This window comes from Furipterus horrens, unplaced genomic scaffold, assembly GCF_987537825.1.
Source record: "Furipterus horrens unplaced genomic scaffold, mFurHor1.1.pri manual_scaffold_8, whole genome shotgun sequence".
NCBI lineage: Eukaryota > Metazoa > Chordata > Mammalia > Chiroptera > Furipteridae > Furipterus > Furipterus horrens.
In genome coordinates this window covers 63779816-63785583 of record NW_028327178.1, presented here as the reverse complement: position 1 = coordinate 63785583, position 5768 = coordinate 63779816, and the positions used below count along the sequence as shown (strand labels likewise).

At 36.1% G+C, this 5768-nt stretch overlaps 1 pseudogene; it reads left to right on the top strand.

The window, feature by feature from the left end:
• The first annotated feature begins 626 nt into the window (after positions 1 to 626).
• Positions 627 to 1294, top strand: LOC150003057 (peptidyl-prolyl cis-trans isomerase A pseudogene; annotated as a pseudogene).
• Positions 1295 to 5768: the final 4474 nt, after the last annotated feature.

Sequence of the window (5768 nt, the reverse complement as noted above, 5' to 3'; positions counted from 1 at the left end):
GACTCTCCTGTTTCTGTAACAAAACATGATGAGAGAAAAAGTCTCACAAGTACAGGAAGCAAAGAAGGTCCCAATGAAGATGAACCCAAACAGGCCCATTTGAAGTCACATCATAATTAAAATGACAATATTCAAAGACAAAGGGAGAATCTTAAAGGTGGCAAGAGAGAAAGGGCAAACAACATACAAGGGAACTCTGATAAGGCTATCAGCTGATTTCTCAACAGAAGCACTACAAGCCAGAAGGAAATGGCAAAAAATATTTCAAATAATGAAAAACAAAGGACTACAACCAAGACTACCCTACCCAGCAAGGTTCTCTTTCAAAATAGGAGTTTGAAATAATGAGTTTCCCAGACAAAGGAAGACTAAAAGAATACATCTCCACCAAATGAGCGTTGCAAGAGATGCTAAAGGACTGCTTTAAGAAGAAGAAGAAGAAAAAGAGAGAGGGAGAGGAACACAAGTACAAAGGGAAAAAATCACAATGAAATTCAAGTACCTGTCAATAATAACCTTAATTGTAAATGGATTAAATGCTCTAATCAAAAGACATAAGGTATCTGAGGGATAAGAAAACATGACCCACATATATACTGTCTACAAGAAACAAACCTCAGGCCGCCGCCGCCCCGGATATTCCCGCATCCAGCCATGGTCAACCCCACCGTGTTCTTCGACATCGCTGCCGACGGTGAGCCCTTGGGCCGCGTCTCCTTTGAGCTGTTTGCAGACAAAGTCCCAAAGACGGCAGAAAACTTTCGTGTTCTGAGCACCGGGGAGAAAGGATTTGGTTATAAAGGTTCCTGCTTTCACAGAATTATTCCAGGATTTATGTGCCAGGGTGGGGACTTCACACGCCACAATGGCACAGGCGGCAAGTCCATCTACGGGGAGAAATTCGATGATGAGAATTTCATCCTGAAGCACACAGGTCCTGGCATCTTGTTCATGGCAAATGCTGGACCCAACACAAACGGTTCCCAGTTCTTCATCTGCATGGCCAAGACCGAGTGGCTGGATGGCAAGCATGTGGTCTTCGGCCAGGTGAAAGATGGCATGGGTGTTGTGACAGCCATGGAGCACTATGGGTCCAGGAATGGCAAGACCAGCAAGAAGACTACCATTACTGACTGTGGACAACTCTAATACATTTGACGTGGGTTTTATCTTAACCACCAGACCATTCCTTCTGTAGCTCAGGAGAGCACCCCTTCACCCCTCTCTGCTTGGAAATGTTCTGTAATCTTCGTGCTCTCACCGCAGTTCATTGGGTTCCATATTTTCCTTACCCCTTTCAAGTCTAGCTGGATTGCAGAGTTAAGTTTATGATTATGAAATAAAAACTAAACAACAACAACAACAATAACAAAAAAGAAACAAACCTCAGAACAAAAGATCTACACAGACTGAACGTGAAGGGATGGGAAAAAAATTTTAAGTAAATAAACATTTATAAAAGAGCTGGGGTAGCAATACTTATATCAGACAAAATAGATTTCACAACAAAGGCTATGAAAAGAGACAAATAAGAACACTTCATAATACTTAAGAGAACAATTCAATAAGAAGATATAACCATTGTAAACATATATGCACCCAACATAGGAGCACCCGAACATATAAGAAAAATCTAGGAGGACTTAAAGAAGGATATTGACAGCAACACCCCATTGTCATCAATGGACAGGTCGTCCAAAGAAAGAAATACCAAGAATGTTGAGGCATTGAACAACACTCTAGATCAAATGGACTTAATTTATATATACAGAACTTTTCACCCCAAAGAAGAAAAATATACAAATATACATTCTTTTCAAGTGCACATGGAACATTTTCAAAGATAGACCACATGGCAAGACACAAAACAAGCCTCAACAAATTTAAGAAAACTTAAATTATATCAAGCATCTTCTCAGATCATAATGGCTTGAAACTGGAAACCAAACTCAAGGAAAAAACTAAAAAACATTCAAATTCATGTAGAATGCATAACATGCTATTAAACAATGAATGGGTTAACAATGACATCAAGGAAGAAATCAAGAAGTTTCTTGAAACCAATGATAATGAATATGCAAGAGCCCAAAATCTTTGGACACAGAGAAGGCAGACCTGAGAGGGAAGTTTATAGCAATACAGGTCTACTTAAAAAGGATAGAAGTGCAAATAAAAATCTAACCCTACAGCTACAAGAACTAGAGAAAAAACAACAAAAGAGCTTGGAGCAACTACAACGAATGAAATCATCAAGATTAGAGCAGAATTAAATGATATAGAGACTAAAAAACAATACTAAAGATCAATAAGACCAGGAGCTGGTTCCTTGAAAAGATAGACAAAATCAACAAGCCTTTAACTAGGCTCATCAAGAAAAAAAAAGAGAGAGGACACAAATAAAAAAAGTCAGAAATGAAAGAGGAGAAATCACAACCAATGCTACAGAAAGACAAAGTATTGTAAGAAATTACTATGGACAACTGTATGACAAGAAATTTGACAACACGGATGAAATTGACAAATTTCTGGAAATATGTAACCTTCCAAAAGTGAATCCAGAAGAAATAGAAAGCTTAAATAGACCAATAACAACTAGTGAAATTGAAGCAGTAATAAAAAAACTCCCGGCACACAAGAGCCTCAGATCAGATGGCTTCATACGCAAATTTTATCAAACATTTAAGGAAGAACTACTTCCTTTCCTTCTCAAACTATTCCCAAAAAATCAATAAGAAGGAAGACTCCCAGACTCTCTATGAGGCCAGTATTATACTAATTCCAAAAACAGGTCAAGGCACAACAAAGAAAAAAAAACTACAGGCCAATATTGCTGATGAACATAGATACTAAAATCCTCAACAAAATATTGGCAAACACAATAAAAAGATCATACACCAGGATTCATCTGAGGAATGCAAGGATGGCTTAATATTCACAAACTAATAAATGTAATACACCTCATAAAGAAAATGAAAGACAAAAATTACATGATCATATCAATAGATGCTAAAAAGCCATTTGATAAAGTACAACACCCATTTATGATAAAGCACTCACTGAAGTGGGAGCAGAGGGAGCATACCTCATCATAATAAAGGCCACATTTGAGAAACCTGTAGCCAACATCATACTCAATGGGCAAAAATGGTAAGCTTTCCCCTTAGATCAGGAACAAGACAAGGATGTCCACTCTCTCCACTTTTATTCAACATAGTTTTCAAAGTTCTAGCCACAGCAATCGGACTAGAATAACAAACAAAAGGCACCCAAGTTGGATAAGAGAAAGTAAAACTGTCATTATTTGCAGATGACATGATAGTGTACATATTAAATCCTATAGACTCCACCAAAAACTACTCTACCTAATAAGTGAGTTTGGCAAAATAGCAGGGTAGAAGTCAATTTTCTGAAATCAAAGACATTTCTCTACACCAACAATAAAACACCAGAGATAGAAAGAAAAAGAAAATCCCATTTACTATAGCAACAAGAAAAATAAAGTACTTAGGAATAAACTTAACCAAGGAGGTAAAAGTCCTGTACTCAGAAAACTACAGAACACCAAAGAATGAAATTAAGGAAGATACAAATAAATGAAAGCATATACCATGTTTATAGATGGGAAGAATCAACATCATTAAAATGTTCATACTACCCAAAGCAATTTACAGATTCAATAAATCCCTAATAAAATTCAAATGGCATATTTCACAGACCTAGAGAAATTACAGGTAACCCTGATATAACATGGTAGTTAGGTTCCTAATAAATGCTGTGTTATGTGAATCTGTGTTATACAAAACAAAGAACTAGTACAAAAAGGGGAGTTAGTTTCCAAAAATTTTTAAAAAATACTGTTATATTTTTATAATCAAGAGAAATAGCTTTATTAAAGCAATTTTAATCAAAATTATTAATATTAATATGAATTAAGTAAATTTTTATTCATCATCACTACTAAACTCCATTAACCGACTGTGTTTTCTTTTTGACAATATATTCTCATCCTCTGAATTTTCTTCAGCATTATCTTGATTTCTATGTTCTAGTTTTGGCAAAAAGCCTGTTATATTAGATTGCTTGCTTTTCACTGAGAGGTCTTTACAAATTTCATTATATAGTGGTAAGCACTTTTGAAGTTCTCTCTTAAACTTTGTGCTCCTTTCAGTGCAAGGATCTTCACTTAAGAAATATGACTCTTACTGTTTGGCTAAGTCTAGGCCTTTCTTTACACCTTTTAGAGTAAACTGATATGATGTATGTGCTCAAATAAAGAATTTTAAATGAGTTATCTTTTCTCTTAAAAGCTTTAAACATTCAGTATTGTATGGGGATTTCCCTAATTTTGTGTTATATGGGAGTTTTCCCCAATTCTCTGTGTAGAGTGAAACCATGTTATAGAAGTACAGTGTTATATGGGGTAGTTTCCTCAATTCTCTAATCGTGTTAGAGTGAAACCTTGTTATAGAAGTACCATGTTATATGGGGGTTCCCTTACTTCAAAATGTATAGTGAAGCAAAAACAATCCCAAATAGCCTCACCAATCTTGGAAGTGAAGAACAAAGTAGGTGGAATCACAATGCCTGATATCAAACTATACTACAAGGCCACTGTAATCAAAACAGTCTGGTACTGGCATAAGAACAGACATATAGATCAATGGAACAGAATATAAAGCCCAGAAACAAACACATGTTTCTATGGTCAACTAATATTTGACAAAGGGGGAAGGAGCATAAAATGCAGTGAAAATAGCCTCTTCAACAAATGATGTTGGGAGAACTGAACAGGGACATGCAAAAAAAAAAAAAAAAAAAAAAAAAAAAAAAAAAACCCAAAAAAACAAAAAAACAAAACAAAACAAAAAAAAAAACCCAAAACCAAAAACAGAGCACCAACTTACACCATACACCAGAATAAACTCAAGATGGATAAAAGACTTGAATGTAAGCTGTGAAACCATAAAAACCATAGAGAAAAACATAGGCAGTAAAATTTCAGATATCCTGCATAGAAATATTTTCACTGATATATCTCCTAGGACAAGGGAAATAAAGAAAAGAATAAACAAATGGGACTACATCAAACTAAAGAGTTTCTGCTCAGCAAAAGAAAACATCAGCAAGAGGAAAAGGGAACAAACCATACGAGAAAACATATTTGCCAATGACACCTCAGACAAGGGTTTGATCTTCATAATCTATAAAGAACTTATATGACAACACCAAGCAGACTGACAATCCAATTAAAAATGGACAAAGGACCTGAACAGATAATTCTCCAAGGAGGACATACAGAGAGCCTATAGACATACGTGAGAATGCTCAACATCACTAGCCATCAAATTAAAACCACAAAGAGACCACCTCACACTGGTCAGAATGGCCATCACAAAGAAATCAGCAAACAAGTGCTCACGAGAATGTGGGGAAAAGGGAACCTTGTTTGTGGGAATGCAGACTGGTGCAGTCACTATGAAAAGTTGTATGGAATTTTCTCGAAAAACTAAAAATGGAGCTGCCTTTTGAACCAGTGATTCCATTGCTAGTATTATATCTGAAGAATCCTGAAACACCAATTCAAAAGAACCTACGCACCTCTATTTTCATAGCAGTGTTATTTACAATAGCTATATGCTAGAAACAGCCTACGTGACCATCAATAGATGAGTGGATCAAAAAAGAGTGGTACATTCATTTAATTTTGTCTGCATCGCTGCCTCCTGAGACTCAATGGTTTGGCTGAACTAAGTGGCTGGGTTGGTGAA